This window comes from Peromyscus leucopus, chromosome 22 (genome assembly GCF_004664715.2).
Source record: "Peromyscus leucopus breed LL Stock chromosome 22, UCI_PerLeu_2.1, whole genome shotgun sequence".
Lineage (NCBI taxonomy): Eukaryota > Metazoa > Chordata > Mammalia > Rodentia > Cricetidae > Peromyscus > Peromyscus leucopus.
The window spans coordinates 1,517,612-1,536,677 of NC_051081.1; the positions used below are offsets into that span (position 1 = coordinate 1,517,612).

Genomic DNA, 19,066 nt, shown 5'->3' on the forward strand with positions numbered 1-19,066 from the left:
CACCATGCCCGGGGCACGCGCAGTGTGACAGCCGCGCACGTTCCCGACGTCACCCAGGGCCCCTGGAGGGCGGGGCGGGTCCCGCTACCGCGTCCTGGTGGCTGCGAGTGTCACACGCGAGGTCCCCAGCGCCCGCCCTGAGTTCCCCGCGTTCCCAGCTGCAGGCTGGGCAAGGAGAAGGTTCGTGGGCACCGCAGCGGCGCTTCCGGCGGGTCCCCGTGTGGAACCCCACCACGACACACGGGGGACACACGGGTGACACACGGGTGTGCCCGGGGTCCCTGCGCCTGCTGTGGCCTTGTGAGCCGAGCAGCAGACGCTTTCCCGGGACAGTCTGTCCGCAGGGACGGGTGATGCCACAGTTCCAACGGGCTGAGGACAAACGCAGAGGGCGGCCGGGCCAGGGCGCGCGTATGTGCGTGTGTGTGTGCGTGCGTGCGTGTGTGTGTGCGTGCGTGCGTGCATGTGTGCGTGTGTGTGTGTGTGTGTGTGAACGTGCGTGTGTGAACGTGCGTGTGTGAACGTGCGTGTGTGCGTGTGTGCGCCGGCGTCTGAGCCACCTGCCCCAGGGCGGCCCCACTCATGTCCCCAGCAGAAATGTCCCCAAAGTGCAAGAAAAGAGGGAACTTGAAGGAAAAAACCACCCGCGCTGGGGCCGCCCGGGCTCCCAGGAGCCCCTGCGGCTGTCAGTCATGCCGGGCTGTCGGTCTTGCCGGCCCCCGGGTGCTGGGCCGAGTCCCGCCGCCTCCACCGTGCCCGACCCGGGCTCCCCAGCCCTGGGCGGTGGGCGGCCTCGCGCCTTCCCGGGGCACGCAGGGGTGGGGAGCGACGGCTCAGCCTCCCTGTCACCCCCACCCGACACGCACAACCCCTGCCCAGTGCCCGGCGCGGGGCTGCGGGACGCGCGCGTCTCTGCTGCCCCCCGGCGGCCGCGCGTGGGGACGCAGGCGCTGCCGCCACCCCGGAGACACGGAACGAAGGGTCGCAGGCGGGGCCGCCGAGCGCAGGACCCGAGTTCGGTGCCCCACCCTGCAGAGCCCGGCTCCCGCCGAGTGTTCTCTGACACACGCGTGTGCACGTGTAAATACAGGCCATCGTTTTCAAACGGGTCCGCACAGGACGGGGGAGATGGCTCCGTGGTCAGAGCCGCGTCTGCCCCGGGAGAGGACTGGGGTTCAAGTCCCGGCACCCACAAACTGCCGGCGGCTCCAGTTCGGGGGCCCAGCGCGCGCCCTCGGGGACGGCGACACACCGGGGCACGGAAATAAAGAGGGGCGCCGGGTCCACACACACTCACTCACTCACACTCACACACTCACATTCACACTCACTCACTCTCACACACTCAGTACCCCGTGTGTGCAGTGCCCGCGGAGACTGTGCGGTGTAATGAGACGCTGTGTGACGCTGGCCCGGCGGGCACATGGCCACGTGACCACCCGACCTCACTCACACGCACACACACCCTGACCCCCAACCTCCTAGACCGAGGGGGCGGGGAGGACACGGCTGCGACCTCCGCCCCCTGACGCTGAGGTCCAGGTCACCCCGCAGCACCCGGCCCTTCCCGGTCTCGGCCCGCACGACGCCCGGGCTTCAAAGCACCGAGCACAGCACCTACCTGCACCGAGTCCCAGCACCGCGCTTCCGACCCGAAGTCTGCGCCCTGGAAGAGAAAAGCGGTGTTAGCGTGGTCGGGGTCGGGGTCGGTGTGAGTGTGTGTGAGTGTGTGTCTGTCTGTGTCCCTCCGTCCGTCCCTCTACCTGTCCCCAGGCTTGGCAGCCCCTTCGTCTGCTGAGCCCCTCCAGCCCTTGCTTTATTTTATTTTGTTCCGAGACAGGGTTTCTCTGTGTAGTTTTGGTTCCTGTCCTGGAACTCACAGAGATCCCCCCTGCCTCCGCCTCCCAGTGCTGGGGTCAAAGGCGCCGCCCGGCTGTTTTATTCTCTAGGATTCCACCGCGTACCCGACCTCGGACTCCCAGTCCCCGTCTCTGCTCCGGCCGTGCTGAGCTCACATGCTAGGCTCGGAACCCTTTTCTTCAGCTTATTTTCCCGGCCTCATGCAGCCCAGGCTGTCCCCTCTCACTATGTAGCCTAGGCTGGCTTGTGTGGTGCCAGGCCTGGCCTGGTGCATGCTGGGAGAGCGCTCCAGCAAGCACCTGAGCAGCTTTATTATTGTTATTATCATCATCATCATCATCATTATTATTTGCAAATGCAGCTGCAGTCCCGGCCGCCGCCCGCAGGTGGCAGCGTCGCCGCAGGAAGCGGCTGGAAAGCTGCAGCGCCGCGCGGCCCGGGTGTGTGATGAGAGGTCAGAGGTCAGGACCCCGACGGTGCCCTCACGCGAGCCCAGAGGGGCCGCCCAGGCGCCGGGGGCCACAGCGCCGCTCCTGTGCCCTGTGCTGCGGCCGGGGTGAGCGGGCAAGGCGGAACTCCAGGAACTCAGTCAGCGTCCCCGGGCCGCGGGGCGACCTCGACCGCACAAGGATCTGGGACTCCCGGGTGGGCGGGGCCGCGGGAGCCGGGGTGGGCGTGGCGGCGGGGCGACCTGGACCGGGGTGGGCGGGGCCGCGGGACCCCAGGGTGGTCGTGGTGGTGGATCCCCAGGTGGGCGGGGCAGGCCCGCGGGATCCGGGTGGCGGGCCCCTGCGAGTCCCAGCCCACGGAGAGGCCTAAGCAGCCCCGCGGCCCACGCTGCAGGCCTGGAGCCCCCGGGTAACGGCCACGCGTGCCCCAGAGCCCAGGCAGGAGCGGACGCCGCCTGCGGTTCTGTGACCCACAGGGAAGGCCGTGCCACGGGGGTCCCTGTCATCCACGCTGGGGCCTCGGAGGGCGTGAGGAGGGGACAGGAGAGAAACCTTCTTACACACACTATGCACATTGAAGCACACGCAGGCGCATGCGCACAGACAACTCAGACAACCAACACTCACACAGCACACACACACACACAGACCCACCACACACACACACACAACACACACACAGACACACACTGGCCAAGTGCATGCAGCGCCCCAGAGTCCAGAAGGGGTCACCAGAGCCCAGGAACTGAGGACACAGTGAACAGTGGGGATGCTGGGAATCGAACCCCAGTTCCACTGGGAGAACAAACGCTCTTATCCAGCGCACACGCACACACACACACACACACACGCACACACACACACACACACGCACACACACACACACCAGCCGGGTTTTAAAGGTTTCTGTTTTTTTAATTACATTTTAGCTGAATTCTTTAGCCACGGCCCCGGATTCCATCTCCACATCAACAGACTGTGATACCCGAAGGGTTGAGGCAGTTGAGAGACGTGAATGGGTGGTGGTGGCACCCGCCTTCAATCCCAGCCCTCGGGAGGCAGAGGCAGGGGGATCTCTGTGAGTCGAGGCCAGCCTGGGCTACAGAGCGAGATCCAGGACAGCCTGTCTCAGAACAGCAAACACGATCCATCCCGTTGCATCCTGGGAACAGGCTGTCTCACAGAAACTCACACAAGCGCTTTCTCAGGGAGGCCACAGGTCCCGCCATGCCGTCCAGGCTGGCCTTGAACTCACCGTGATGCTCCTGCCTCAGTGTGACCTTGACAGGCTATAGAATAAACGCATGTTCGCAGGCCCGAGCGGAAGGCCCTCCCTGCGGTGCCCCCCCACGGGCCCAGCGGTCCCCTCTCTCAGCTTCCCGGCTGTGCACTCGGTGACCAGCCGCCATGCCCTCCCGCCAGGACGGACGGTGTCGGGGAGGCCCCCCCATCATGAGCCCTGCAGACAGCACTGTGCACACCGTCCTAGGTCATCTCAGTGGGCGCCCTGGAGATGCTCACCAGAGTCCCTGGCCTCCGCCCACCCCGTGCCAGGCACTCCTGAGTGGGGCAGCCACACATGTCCCCCGGAGGACACGGTCCCTGCCAGCTGAGACCCTGCTCTTCCCTACACACCTCTCAAGGTGACAGGCATTACCTCCTCCAGCGGGTCGCAGCTCCTCGCGGGGAGCAGGTGGGCGGGTGGGATGGGCTGTCTGCGCCCCTTCCCTTCCCACGCTGACACGGGCACGTGGCTCAGGCACCCGGGCTCCTGCCGGCTCAATATAGCAAAGCGGGGCCCGTCTTTTGTGCCACATGAAGCTGTCAACCTCATCACCATAGCAACCATCTAAATATGTCACCCAGGAACACTGATTGCCAAGGCAGGGAGCAGAGGGTGATGGCTTCCAGTGGAAGGGGTGCGGGGTGCGGGGTGCAGGGTGCGGGGAAGAAAGCACGGAGCGCAGGGCCCCAGGGTGCCGGGCGACTGGACCCAGAGCTGCTCCGTCACAGCCCTGAGTGGACGGGGCAGGGCCGCCGAGTGAAGCGCCCAACGTCAGCCGTTCAAGGTCTCCTATGCTTGTGGCGCGGCACGCAGGTTGAAAGTCTCTTAACCTGTAGCCCAGGCTGGCTTCAAACTCCTGGAAATCCTCCTGCCTCAGCTCCCAGCTCTGCAGTGACGAGCATGCGCCACCATGTCCCCACCTTCCAGCTAACACCAGCATCGCCCAGGTGGAGCCTCCCGCCCGCCTGGCACCCTTTTCCACCCAGCTGGAAGACAACTGAAGCTCTCGTTCCGGGTCAGGACAGGGTCACCCTGGGCACCGGGCACACGGCAGGATGGGGGGGCGTCAGCAAATCCCCGGCTTCCACTGAGTCCGCGCCAGGAGCTCACCTGGTGTGACATGGCCCAGGAGCTCACCTGGTGTGACATGGCCCAGGACCCAGAGGGACAGAGTCACCAGACCGTGCGCACGCGCCACCCGCCGCTGGGGACTGCTGTGTGGAGACGCAGACGGTGTTGACAGTCTGACGGCCAACTTCGGGCAAGAGAAGAATGAAAATGTGCACAGACTAATTTCCCTTGGAAACGTGAACAGCTGTGGCCAGTGGGATGCTCAGAGTGAGGGCACTGGCCACCGAGCCTGATGCCCAGGTTCAAGCCCTGGGACCCACACGGTGGAGGAGAGAATTGACCCCCACAAGTCTCCCTCGGACCCCCGCAAACATAAGGGCGCCTGCACACGCAGCGCAGAAATGGAAGTTTAAAAAAATGCAAAGAGCAGCTGTGTCCAAAGGAAGAGATGCTGGCGGCCACAGCCTCGGCTGCGGAGGTCGTGACGGCGGCGAACACCGACCCCAGCCCAGCCCAGGGCCTGACTTATCTGCAGCCCTGCCGCCCATCCATTTCCTCTGCGTTTCCTTTGTAGTGCGGGTCAAACCAACAGCTTTCCCACTGCAGCTGAGCTACACCCCCAGCCCTTGGGGGGGATTCTGGGCGGGGCTCCACCCTGACCACGCCCCCAGCCCCTGGGGGGATTGTGGGCGGGGCTCCACCCTGACCACGCCCCCAGCCCTCACTGGGGATTCTGGGCGGGGCTCCACCCTGACCCCCCCACTCCTGTCTAGCCACCCGCCCCCAGCCCTCACTGGGGATTCTAGGGGGCGGGCTTCATCCCTGACCACGCCCCCAGACCCTCACTGGGGATTCTAGGGGGGCTCCACCCTGACCACGCCCCAGCCCACTGGGGGGGGGGCTCACGCCGCCCCGCTCACTGGGGATTGGGGGGGGGGGCTTCATCCCTGAGCTGAAGGATAAGGAAAACCATTCTGAAGTTCCGAGTGAGCAGATAGCTACCCAGGCCTCCTTAACATGCCCCAGTGAATCTGAACACAGGAAGTCTGAGAAACTGTCCCCGGGCTATGATGTCATAACAAAGCCAGCCTGACCTTGGATGAGGACTCCAGTGAAGAGTGTCTGGGAGGAGCTAAGAGCATGGGATCCAGGGAGTCAGAATTGCTTGCTTCACTGTGCAGGGGAACGGCCGGGGGGGGGGGGGGGGCATCCTAAGACCTAGTCATGGGGGCATCAAGTTGGGGCACGCGGGGACGCCTCTGTCCTGGCTCCTAAATTAGCTTGTTCTATCAAACAATCCCAAAATGTAAAGTTTATTTCGAAAAGAAATAGAGACAGAAGACATGCAATTAGCTTCCAGAAGAGCCTCTGGAACGGGAGCCTCGGTTCCCATGACAGTCTCCTAATGGCACCATTATGTAAAATCCAGAAAAGATGCTAAAAACAGAATATGCAAATTAGGGAGGGATGGGCTCCGGGAGGGGACAGGTGGGGGGCTGCGGGCGGGAAGCTTCCGGAACACCGAGGGTGGATCTGGCGCACGGTGCCCTCACTCGTGAGCCTGACGCTCCTGGCCTTGTGGAGGGTGAGGCTGGGGACGAACTGGAAGACAATGGAAAGCTCTTCATGGGCGGGAAGCTCTAGAAAACCAGAGTGAATCAGAATGACTGAAAGAAAGAAGGCCCTGGAATGCTGGTGGTGCGGGCATGGGGGGGCTGAGGCAGGAGGATTGCTGTGAGTTTGAAGTCAGCTTGGGCAGCACAGTGAGACCCTGTTTAAGAAAAACAAAACAACCAACGATAAATAAGCCTGGCTCCGCAGACATGAGCAGGACAAACCCAAGGCCAGCCTTTGTCTCAAGATGAACGCTGGGCGAGGGCCAGCGAGATGGCTCCGCAGGAGAAGGCGCTTGCTGCCAAGTCTGACGACTAAACTTCGATTTTTTGAGGCAGAGTCTCACTATGTAGCCCAGGCTGGCCTAGAACTCACAATGTAGACCAGGTTGGCCTCGGCCTCACAGAGCGCCTCCGGCCTCTGCCCGCTGAGGTGTGCACCGCCAGGCTCAGCCAGTGGTAGATGCTTGCCTGGCGGGCGAGGGTCAGCGCCTGGCATTGAAAACAAACAGGACTGACCTGGAGCCACTGGACTCAATCGTGTGGATTTCATGAAACCTTAGGGACCACAAGGCGAGCCAGGCCTGTCAACAGTCTGCCGAGGCCCAGCCCCACGCCCTCCTTCACACTGTCTGGGGCAGGTGTGCGCGGCCTCGCAGACCTGAGAGTTCCTCCGAGACGCTGTAGGTGTGCGCGGCTCGGCCCTTCCTCGTGGGTTCAAAGCCCCTGGCCGGCTGCAAACCGTCAGTCCATTTTTTTTTTTTTTCTGAAGGGGCTGAGGATGTAGCTCTGTGGGTACCGTGCGCACTCCTTACCCACGAAGCCAGATTCAACCCCTGCACATAAACCAGGTGTGATGGTGCCAGCCTGTCGCCCGGGCACACAGCACGGGGCAGGAATTCCAGGACGGCCTGTGACGGGAGACTCAGACAAGCAGACCCACCGTGGGCTCCTGTCCGCCACCGTTCTGGTGATCCTCGGGCTGGGCTGGCGCTCTGGAGCCTGGCAGGCCTGACTCTGCAAGGTCACCCCGCCACCGCCCGCCGCCACCGCCGCCACCACCGCCGAACCTGCTGAGCTAGTGGCCCTGGCTCCGCGCGGCTGGTTCTCCCAGCTCGGGCACAAAAGGCTCTCTCATCCGGTCACCTTCACCTCGGGCCCCTCCCGGCAGGCAGGGCAGCAGCTTCCCGGTTGTTCTCTGCAGGGTGAGCCCAGGCCAGGCCACCCGCCCCACCCCCTATTTGTGACAATCTGAGTCTGTCTCCTGAGGTTTCCACGGCCTGCACTGTGTTACCGAGTCGTCCCCAGCGGAGACGCAGGATGCGAGGCGGATGTCTGCCTTGAGGTCTGCAGTGACCAGGGGCTGTCCGCCCTCTCCTGTCATGCCAGGCGCCACAGGGAACACGTGTGCCCGTGTGCCTGTCCTTCACATCCGCCCTGGCTGTCACCCCAGTCCTGCACGGTGACTGTGGGACCCAGCACCCAACACCCTTCTCTGGAGGTCTAGAAAATGCTGTCGGAGGGGAGGGACAGAGCGGCTTGACCTCAGGCCGTGAACTTGAGGTCAGCCCCAAGCGGGGCAGGAGGGAAGGCTCAGTGGTTAGGGCACTGGCTGCTCTTGCAGAGGACCCAGGTTCAATTCCCAGCACCCACAGTGCGGCTCACAACTGTCTGCAACTCCAGTCCCAGGCATCCAATGCCCACGTGTAGCAGGCCCGGCACCCAACATCCGTGCACAGAAAATGAAGAGACACATATGTATATAATCATTATTATTACATATGTAATATTAAGGAAGGGCCGGGGCTCCGTGGGTCGAGTACCCCTTCAGCATGTGCAGAGCCCGGAGCCCCACCCCTGCGTGGGGGGAGGCGGCGGACACACACTTGCCATCACAGTGTTTTCTGATGGGACCTTTGAGGCCCAGAGACGTTAAGTGGCTCACCAGAGCCACCCAGCCAGGCGCTGATGGACAAAATGCCGCTCACAGTCAGACGCCTTCCAGGTCTCTCCGGTCTCATCCTGTCTGAACCGTCCCGGCCCTTCCCTCTCTCTCCGCCAGAGCACAGATGGCTGGAGGTGAGAGACTGGTGACCCACACAGGACGTCCCAGCACTCAGGGGCCTGAGTAGGAGGATCACACGCTCAAGGCCAGTCTGGGCGACAAGAGACCCTATCTCAACCTCTGACACCCCCAAAGAACAGTAGAGCCGGGCGGTGGTGGCGCACGCCTTCAATCCCAGCACTCCAGAGGCAGAGGCAGGAGGATCTCTGTGAGTTCGAGGCCAGCCTGGTCTACAGAGCGAGATCCAGGACAGTCAGGGCTGCACAGAGAAACCCTGTCTCGAAAAACCAAGAGAAAAAGAAAAGAAAAGCCAAAACAGTAGAATTAACTTGGTGACCCTCCCTCCAAATAGTCATCTTGAGCAACTCTTTCAAAGTGAAATGCCATCCTGTGACATTTTTGGAAGCATGAGAGGACACTGGACACACAATGGCCCAATTGTGCAGCCTGGCTACAGGGAAAATGGTCCCGGCATCGGTGCGTGCCTCTGGGCAAGAAGAGCTGACAGTGATTCTAAACCCAGGTCTCTCCAAGAGGTTTCAGATCTGTGTCTTGAGCTTTGGAACTCAGGTGTGACCTGTATGAGTCGGCTAACACCAGGTAACAAACAGCACCGGTGCTGTGGATTGAGACGACTTCCTGTCTGTGATATCATAGTTCCCGGGGTGGGACGCTTCCAGAGGTCCCTGGGTTCCGTGGCCACGGGCTCTCCCATGATCCCTCCCTGGATGAGCGGATATCCCCCAGCCCCATGCCTACCCAGCCACCCCCGAGAGCCCCAGACAGATCCGTTAAACTGCACCTGGGGTGCAGGCAAGCACGCCACGGCACGCAACAGACCGTTTAGATGTGGGACCTGGTGCTGCTCGGTACACGGTGCTGCTGGCCGACCGCTACGTCTCTAAGATTCACTTCCGCCCTCCTGAGAATCCAGTCCTGGATGGCGGCCCAGAATACACAAAGAGCAGCTTGCACGTCCTTCCTCCGCGGTGTCCTCACTCTTTGGGGGGGTTTTTCTACTTAGCTTGAAAACTGAGCATTTTCGAGAATTCTGCTGGTTAGGAAACGGCACCATGCGGTTATATATACCGTGACGCTCCTCCCAAAACAGAAGCGTTCCAACACCTCCCGTCTGGTTGAGATGAGAATAGACTCTTTAAAAAGCAGAGTTTTACACACGGGGACGGGACGGCCACACGGTCACACGCAGAAAGAGCTGTGCAGACTACGTCAGGCTGTGCGCAGCGGCGACCCGTCTACGCTTTCCTCAATGAACCGTTCCCAGACACATCGTCCCTCCCCGAAAACACAACCGAGCCACGGCGCGTCCTGGAACACAAGCCCGATTTAGCCGTGGCATCATCCATTCAAAGCTGTGAGCGCTCGCTCGGGTTGGCGAACCTGGCTGTGTGCAACCGCTGAGCCCGCCGAAACACTAGGAAGGGACCCGAGTCCAAGGGGCCTCGTGTAGCCCAGGCTGGCCTCAAACTGGCTATGTAGCTGAGGATGACCTTGAACTTCTGATCCTCCTGCCTCCACGCGCCGAGTGCTGGATTGACCAGCCCAGGACGCAAACACTAGGTTAATTTAATATTGGGATATTTTGAGAGACACCTGAGAGGATGGCCATCTGGAGAGACGGTCTTCACAGACTCAAGAGGCAAAAGAAAGTCATGGTGGATTCGGACAGTCTTAAAGTGACTGGCAGGAATGACAGACAGGACGGACGGACTGGGAAGAAGGCAGAGGCGGGACAGAAGGAGAAGCTCGGAAGCCACAAATAAATACAAAGTACAGCAGCCACAGCCCGAAGACCTAACACAGGCTAGACCAGAGCTGCACCCTGACCACGCCCCCAGCCCTCACTGGGGGATTCTGGGCGGGGCTCCACCATGACCACGCCCCCAGCCCTCACTGGGGATTCTGGGCGGGGCTCCACCCTGATCACGCCCCCAGCCCTTCACTGGGGATTCTGGGCGGGGCTCCACCTGACCACGCCCCCAGCCCTCACTGGGGATTCTAGGCGGGGCTCCACCCTGACCACGCCCCCAGCCCCTCACTGGGGGATTCTGGGCGGGGCTCCACCCCGACCACGCCCCCAGCCATGGCCTTTCGCGCTAAGACCATGCATTCCTAGGGTTTTGAGGGCCTCAGTCTGCCGTCTTGCCGTGGTTTGGAGATGCAGGTTTCCCGTCTCCCACTGATTGGACGACTTGTTCCCAACTGGTGGTGCTGTGCCCAGGGATCATTGCGGGGCTCAAGTCATCCATGGGTGAATTCACTGACCAATCACAGCTGAATAGGCCGTTAGGGGGCGGAGCCTGGGGGAGTAGGGGTGTGGCTTTGAAGGGATTCTCCCGTCTCTAGATCTCCCCACCCCCTCTGTTCTACAACTCGGTCACGAAAACCACAAGTGCTGATCAACCTCCTCGCAGTCTTCAGGCTCGGAACCGTGACAGGCGGGGCACGCGGCCCTCCGTCCTCCCCACCCCACCCGCCCTGCGCCCCTCCGTCCTCCCACCCACCGACCCCTGCGGCCCCTCCGTCCTCCCCACCCCACCCGCCCTGCGGCCCCTCCGTCCTCCCCACCCCACCCGCCCCCTGCGGCCCCTCCGTCCTCCCCACCCCACCCGCCCCTGCGGCCCCTCCGTCCTCCCCACCCCACCCGCCCCTGCGGTCCCTCCGTCCTCCCCACCCCACCCGCCCCCTGCGGCCCCTCCGTCCTCCCCACCCCACCCGCCCCCCGCGGCCCCTCCGTCCTCCCCACCCCACCCGCACCCCTGCATCCCGCGGCCCCTCCGTCCTCTCCACCCCACCCCACCCCCTGCGGCCCCTCCGTCCTCCCCACCCCACCCTTGCATCCCGCGGCCCCTGCACCGCAGGACTCTGGGCTCAGCAGCCGGAGGAAGAGACGATGCTGAGACACAGAGCTCACACGCACACCCCTCGGCCTCCAAGGACCCCCGTCTCTCACTGTTGAATCACTGTCAGCTCTGAAGGGAGGGACAGATCTGTGTCACCGCCCCAGAGGAAACAGGGCCACTTAATTACACCTCTAAACACACAGCCGGATCCCTCGCCGCGGCCACATCCCCAGTGGGGGGCGTCCCGGGCCTGAGTCCAAGTTCCGGTGTGTGTGCGTTCCACGCGGGTCCTCCCTCCGGGGTCAAGGGTGAGTCTGTCCCTAGGGCACTGGGTGACCTCTGAGGACAGATACGGTTGTCCTTCTGCGGAGCTCCTGGCACGGGCCGGTGAAGGCCGGGGCCACGGCTCAGCACTGTGCAGGCCCGAGACGCCCGCCAGGCATCAATCCAGTCCACAGCCTTAGGAGGGCCGCGTGCCCAGAGTCCGGGCCTCCATCAGGGCCCTCAGCCTGCACGAGGCCACCTCCCCGCCCCAGAACAAACAGCATCCCTGGATAGCCCTTCCATTCTCTAGACAAGCCCGGCTCCGGAGTCTGCCAGAGTGGCCACAGCCTCTGCCTGTGGGTCCCTGAATCCTGTCACTGGATTGTCCATGTCTGACGTGGCCGTGGGGATGAAAAATAAATATTAATACATTCTATATACAATAATGATATTATTACCCTACGACACAGGCACAGTTTCACTCTGTCACAGTTCCAGAAAGCTCTGAAAGGTTCTAGAAAAATGTCCAGAGTATTCTAGAACATTTCAGAAACTGCTAGGAAATTCCACAATACACATTTTCCTCCTCTTCTTCAGACAGGGTTTCTCTGTGTAGCCCTAGCTGTCCTGGAACTCGCTCTGTGGACCAGGCTGGCCTCGAACTCACAGAGATCCCCCTGCCTCCCTCCCGAGGGCTGGGATTAGAGGTGTGCGCCCTGAAACCATCTTGTATTTTTGCTTCCTTTATATCTTGGCCCCAAGGGCTCCACTTCCTTGAAGCAGGGCATTCACTGACCTCAGGTCTTCTGTCTTTACCTCTCGGGGTCAGTCTCCTTCCAACGACCCCTCAAGTGATCTGGATTCTCCTGTCTGGGCATTTCCTCTCATGGAGCCCCACATTCAGTGGCCTGGTCTCTCACTGCGCCTGAGGCGTGCCTCTCCTCCAGGCTGGCCATCGAGCCCTGGCCACTGATCACCTGTTCTCCCCTCTAATGCTGGGGTCACAGGCGTGCGCATTCACACCTGGCCTTTACAGGCCTGCTGGGGATGTGAACTCGGGTCTTCACACTTGCAAGGCAAGCGCCCTTACCCGCACTGGGCCGTCTCCCCAGCCGCTGGGACCTGCCTTGCCGGTGCTCAGTCCGACAAGCATCTTTCCTTCGATGACTGACAGCACTCCGGGGAGCCTGGACTGGTCTGCAAGTCCACATGGCCACGGAGAAGCCAAGGTTCATCAGGACAAGCTGACCAGGGCACACTACCACTTCCATCGTAGGGACACAAGGCCAGCAGAGAGAGGCCTGGGGCTGGCTGGTTCCACACGAGTCACCACACGAGTCGGAACAGGGGACAGAGAGGGCGACTCGAGTCTGAGGCTGAGAACTGGGTGGACAGACTCAGATGCAGCCCCCGCAGCTTTCCAGAGACCCCAAAGCTCAGAGCCTCAAAAGAGCTGCAGATACACAAAGAAAATGCCCAGAGGCCCAGAAGAGCATCCAGCAATTTGTGGATCTGACAGTGGCTAATGGTCCCACTGGGCACGTCCCGGGGTGTTATCAGACCAAGAAAGGTAAAAATACTCATCCTTAAACACAAAACAATAAAAATCCTGTACAGATTGGGGGAGGGGTTGTCTTCCGAAACAGCCTGAAGGTAGCAACCTCCTAAAAAGGCCCAAATGGATGAGTGAACCACAAGCATACAATGGAATATTATCAGGCTGGAAAGACCCTCAGGCAGCTGGGGGGGGGGCACAGCGAGGGGCTGAGGGCACCCAGGGGCTGAGGTAGGAGGGGAAGGGAGTGGATCTCAGTTTAGGAAGGGGGTGAGTTCTGGAAAACGCTCATGACAGTGAATCAATGTGTGTTTCAAGTGTTGCCTGGGTCGGGTGTGGGTGGGAGTGAAGGCCTGGAGATCTGAGGCAGGGGGATCTCGTGGTTCAGGCCAGCCTGGGCTACACAATGAAACCATGTCAAGCAGCCCAGGCTGCTTCCAAAGCTGGTTTTGAATTTCTGATGCACCTGCCTCAGCCTCCCCATCCTGTCTCCACACCTGGTGTCTGTTGTGGGGATGGACCCCAGGGCTTCCTGTCCACGGGGTGTGTGATCTAGCCAGAGTCCCACGCCCTACCTCTAATCCCAGCGCTGCCTCTGGAGGTGACTCTGACCCCGCTGGTCTCGTCTGGTCTCATTGAAGGCCATGAGTTCGATCTGGGGGCCATCTCACGCCCAGGGACTCTCCACTGTGTCCTGTGGGGATCCAGCTGGAGGAGCTCTTGGCGTGAGTGGGCAGAGTCCAGGGACACCTGCAGGGCCAGGCCAGCCTCCTCACAAAACACCCCACCTCAGGATGCTAGGACCACATCCAACCCCTTCGGGTGACATGGAGGAGCCTGGAACACTCAGGAGGCTCTGGCCACATCTTTTACCCAGTCAAGCAGTACTCCGTCCCGGACTCCTGCCTGCCCCCTCCCCAGAACCCAGACCTGCTCTCTGCCCTGCAGCAATTATTTTGTTGGGTTAAAAAAATGTGGAGTTTTTTTGGTTTGTTTGTTTTTTTTTTTTTAAATTCAAATGAGGGTGGTGCATTCTTTCAATCCCAACACTTAGGAGGCAGAGGCTGGTGGATCTTTGAGTTCAAGGCCAGCCTGATCTACAGAGCGAATTCCAGGACAGCCGGGATACACAGACACCCTGTCTGGGCGGGGTAGTGGTTTTTGTTGTTGTTTGTTGTTTTGCACACGTGCATGTGGTGTGTGTACAGTGTGCTGTGCACACTTATGGAGGCCAGAGGAGGATGCTGGGTATTGCTGCCTTCGATCTCTCTTTCTGCCTTATTTCCTTGAGACAGAAGCCTCCCCCAGTCCTGCAGCCAGGGCACCTGTGTGGCAATGCCCGGCTTAGTACGAAGGCTCTTGAGATTCAAACTTGCCCTCATGCTGTTCGGCAAGGCCCTACACGCTGAGCGTGTCCCAGCTCCTGCTTTGGTCTTTCAGGCAGGGTCTCACTGTGTAGCTCAGACTAACCTGGAACTCATGATCCTCCTGCCTCAGCCTCACGAGAACTGGGATGACAGGCAGGTCAGTCCCACATACTCAGTGTGACCCTAAGGCCTGAGAGCACCATGTCTCCAAATGGTAGGCAGACAGCAGAGTTCTGCCTCCCACCTCTACCCACCGCCCCAGGCCTCACACAGGCACACACAGACACAGACACAGCACACACACAGATGCATACACACCACACACAATCACAGAATCACACACACACAGACAGACACACACCACACACACACAGATACACACATACCATACACAACCACATGCACAGACACAGACACACACATCACACACAATCACACACACAATTACAGACACAAACACAGACACACACACCACACACACAGATACACACACGATCACAGACAGACACACACACCCCACATACACACACACTCCTCAGATCACGTGGCTCTGAGACCTGGCACAGTGCTGAGGTTCAGCACAGGCCGACAATGGACAACAGGCCTTTGTTGGGCTGAGAAAGGAATGTTCTCAGAGCCGGAGCGGCAGGGCGGCCAGGAAGTGGGGCTCTGGGGGTGGGGTGTGGAGCTGGGGGCAGTGGGTTAGTCAGGGGCCTCCAGAGGGCCACCAAGGTCCCAGCGAGACCCTGGAGCCAGTCCGTGTGTTGGCTGCTGACCAAAGATCAGAGAAGCCGGGTCTCAGTGGCCCCCAGCGAGTGGACACATCTGAGCTCCGGGGGCTTTGGGATGAGCTCAGGACACGGAAATAGATAAATTCACACTCTCACCCTCAGAAAGAAAACAGCAAACAGTCCAAGTCTGGTTTGGTAAGTCACCTATGACCAGGACAGAGTCACTTCCACATCACAGTTCACAACAAAGGACAGAAACAGTCCAGGTGACTGCAAACGGGAACACGCCGTGGCCCGTCCACACGCCGTGGCCCGTCCACACGGCGTGGCCCATCCACATGGCGAGGCCCATCCACCCGCTGTGGCCCATCCATACACCATGGCCCGTCCACACAACGTGGCCCATCCACACACCATGGCCCGTCCACATGGCGTGGCCTGTCCACACAGTGGAATACCACATGGCGGTGAACAAGAGCTGGGCTCGGATGAATTCACCAAGGACATGGAGCTCAGTGAGGGTCGCACGGTCCAGTACAGGAGAAACCAAAGGCGAGGAGCGTGTCTGTGGGTGCCAGGGGCTGAGGAGGGGCAGGACGATGAAATGGAGGCGATGGAGACATCATACTGGGGTGAGGACGCAGTATCAGGCTGTCATGTGCGGATCATGGCCGCACAGAGACACAGCTCGGGAAAACCCTGAGTTATTATGCTTAAAATGGTGAATTTTAAAATATGCAAATCAGACCTGAGTTTAAAATAGGAGAAGCAATCAGATTATCCACTTTCCAGAGTGCTCGGGAAGACACCGGCACCATTTTAGAAGGCTCTCCGATGTCCCTCTCCCTGACCCCCACCAGAGGATGACGATGACAGACGGGTCTCCCAGGAGCCAGGGAGAAAGTGGCCAGTCCACAGGGCGGCGGAGGTGTCTGTCACTGTCACAAATGGCCGTCAGCCCCTACGGGAGGGTGACAGAACGCAAGTGCAGGAGAGCCAGGCCGCAGCCCAGGGAAGCCCCAGACGCCACGAGAACCCAGAATTGCCAGGGTCAGCCATCAACAGACTCGGGTGAGGGACAAACCTTCCACAGAAGAAAAGCGAGAAGCAGTGTCCTGCCAGACCCTTGTGACGGTAAAGTCACACCAGCCGGAGAGGAACCAAGACAAGGGCCTGCACGGGGTTCAGCTTGTCAACCCCGGTGGATGCTGAAGTGGCTACGGTAGCCATTCTTTCTAGAAAGTTCCAAGGTCGCCTCTGACTCCGACAGCGACAGTGTCTCACTGTGTAGCCCAGGCTGGCCTCAAACTCGGAGAGAGCCGCCTGTTTCTGGGATCATGTTTTGTTTGAGTTTCTGGGGACGGCACCCAGGGTCTGGTGCATGCTGGGCCATGCCCCCAACCCAGTGAGCATCATTTCAGTCATTCTTCTAGACAGAAAGAGAAAACCTGGGGCGACGCCTGGGTGTGTGTGGGGGGTGGGGGTGCAGCTTCTTCTGCTCTACTCTGTATGCCACAAAAAACGATTCTGCGCCGCGTACACACAAAGCTAGGTGTCAGTCACCTGGGCTGTGGCTGCACACCCCAGGACCCCACGCTTGACAAATGCACTCATCAGGGGACCCCAAGATCCTTCACAAAACAGAAGTGTGGGCAGACTTCGATGCCTGCTTCGCACGCAGGCTCAGTTACCCACAAATTTAAAGTCTCGTGGAACCGGCCACTCATTTAATGCCAGCACTCAGGAGGCAGAGGCAGGGGACTCTCTGTGAGTTCCAGGCCAGCCTGGGCTACATAGTGAGACCCTGTCTCAAGAAAGAAAAAAGGAGGGGCAGGGAGCGACACAGAGCCAAGTGTGGTGACCCACACCTGTCACCCTGACAGTCACGAGAGAGACAGAAGGGGCAGGAGGTCAAGGCCCCCCTCAGCTGCATACAGAATTGGAGGAAGCCTGGGCTACCGAAAACCTTGTCTCAAAAACAAAACAATACAAGCCACCCAGAAGAACCATGTAAAAATGGTAGTGGTGGCTGGGCACTGATCATATGCCTGAGTCCCAGCACTAGAGAGACTGAGCAGGAGGATTGACATGCTTTCCAGCCCAGCGCCTCACTGGGGGACCTAGGCAGGTGCTCTACCCCGGACGCTATCATAATCCATGCACTTTCAACCTGATTTAGATCACACGCAGTTCCCTGACCTTTGGGCTGTGGCCTCCGGGCCGTTCATTGTCTGTGGGACGTTCTGAGCTCTAAAGCGCTGTTTGGTCTTAGACCCACCCGCGGCGTGCCAAGACCTCCGTGATCCGGGGCAGCCACCCAGGCTAGGAGGGGACCTTACACCCAACTGCAAGCCGACTGTTGTTATTTGGAGACGGGGGTCTCACTGCAAAGCTTTGCCTGTCCTGGAACTCACTATGTAGCCCAGGCTGGCCTCAAACCTACCATGCTTCTGCCTCAGTGTCCTGAGGACTGGGAGACCGTGCCTGCCGCCACCAGGGTGGTGATTCCCATCTGCACCCCCAAAGTGCAATGGTGGGGTCAAGTTTCTGTGACAACCTGACCTCACACTCATCTTGTCCCTCACGGTGCACAGTAAGGGCTCAGCACATGAGTCCCTGGCTGGACACTGCAGGGAGCCTGCCCAGGGCTAGCTGCTGCACCGGGGCGGGCTAGCTGCTGCACCGGGGCGGGCTAGCTGCTGCACCTGGGCGGGCTAGCTGCTGCACCAGGGCGGGCTAGCTGCTGCACCAGGGCGGGCTAGCTGCTGCACCAGGGCGGGCTAGCTGCTGCACCAGGGCAGGCTAGCTGCTGCACCAGGGCGGGCTAGCTGCTGCACCTGGGCGGGCTAGCTGCTGCACCAGGGCGGGCTAGCTGCTGCACCTGGGCGGGCTAGCTGCTGCACCAGGGCGGGCTAGCTGCTGCACCAGGGCGGGTGTGTGTGTGTGTGTGTGTGTGTGTGTGTGTGTGTGTGTGAAGAGCAGCAGGAGCAGAGTCCCAAACCAGAGAGAGGGGAGGACCGGACCGGGCAGTGGACGCCAACGGGTGAACCTGGCAACAGTCTCAGGCTCTTAGACCCCACAGCCTGGTTCAGCGCCCCCGACGCCCCCAGACACCGACGCCCCCAGCGTCCCCCAGCAGCAGAGGCGCGCCGCCCACGCACCTTAACGTCAATGCCCCCACAACTCCCACAGGAAGTTTCTGAAAGTCAGCCACTGGAACTTTGTGCACCCCAAGATCTAAGCCCGGGCACCCTCTGCCCCGAGAGCAACGCACATCCTTGTCCCAAGGTGTGGGTCCCACGCGCAACGAGACAGCAAACAGGTAGCGGACAACTCCTTTTGAACCGCACCCCACCTCCCTGGCGCCCCCAAATCCTCCCCGGCCGCCCCCCACCCCTCCCGGCCGCCCCCACCCCCCCCGGCCGCCCCCACCCCTCCCTGAGGTACCCCACTCCCTCCTGACTGCACCCCGCTCCTCTGTCACTGCATCCCACGCCTTCTAGCTGGCAGCACCCCACTCCTCCCCGACTGCACCCCACTCTCCCACGACCGCGCTCCAGTCGCCCCTGACTGCCCCCCACGCCTGCTGGCTGCACTGGCCCTGTGCTCCTCGCCTGGGCACCCCGACTCTCCCCCGCGCGCCCAGCTCACCTGCCTCCCGCCGGAGTCTCAGCCGCCTTCTCAGCCAAACGCCGCGGGGCCTGGAGAGGGCTCTTCCACGGGGCGGGGCCTCGGGGAGAGGGGCGGGGCCTCTGCAACATCACCACCAATCAGGAGCCAGGACGGCGGAGGCTGGGGCCGGAGGCGGAGCCTGGGGGCGACAACCTGGTAGGCTCAGCGTCGGGGAGCGGGGCGGGGCTTCAGGCGAGAGTGGGCGGGGATGGCGACGGAGTGGCATCTTCACCAGCCATTCCGAGCTGGAGGGCGGGGTTACGCTCCCTA

At 61.0% G+C, this 19,066-nt stretch overlaps 1 protein-coding gene across 2 annotated transcripts in view; it reads right to left on the bottom strand.

The window, feature by feature from the left end:
- The window catches only part of Gng7 (G protein subunit gamma 7), a 45,607-nt gene extending 26,747 nt beyond the window's left edge, over nucleotides 1–18,860 (bottom strand). For both annotated transcript variants that reach the window (XM_037198222.1, XM_037198223.1), the window contains exons 1-2: nucleotides 18,776–18,860; nucleotides 1,622–1,666 (exon numbers count right to left, since the gene is read on the bottom strand). The gene's annotated coding sequence lies outside the window, so the exon portion shown is untranslated. The remainder of the gene's footprint in view (nucleotides 1–1,621; nucleotides 1,667–18,775) is intronic.
- Between the last annotated feature and the right edge of the window lie 206 nt (nucleotides 18,861–19,066).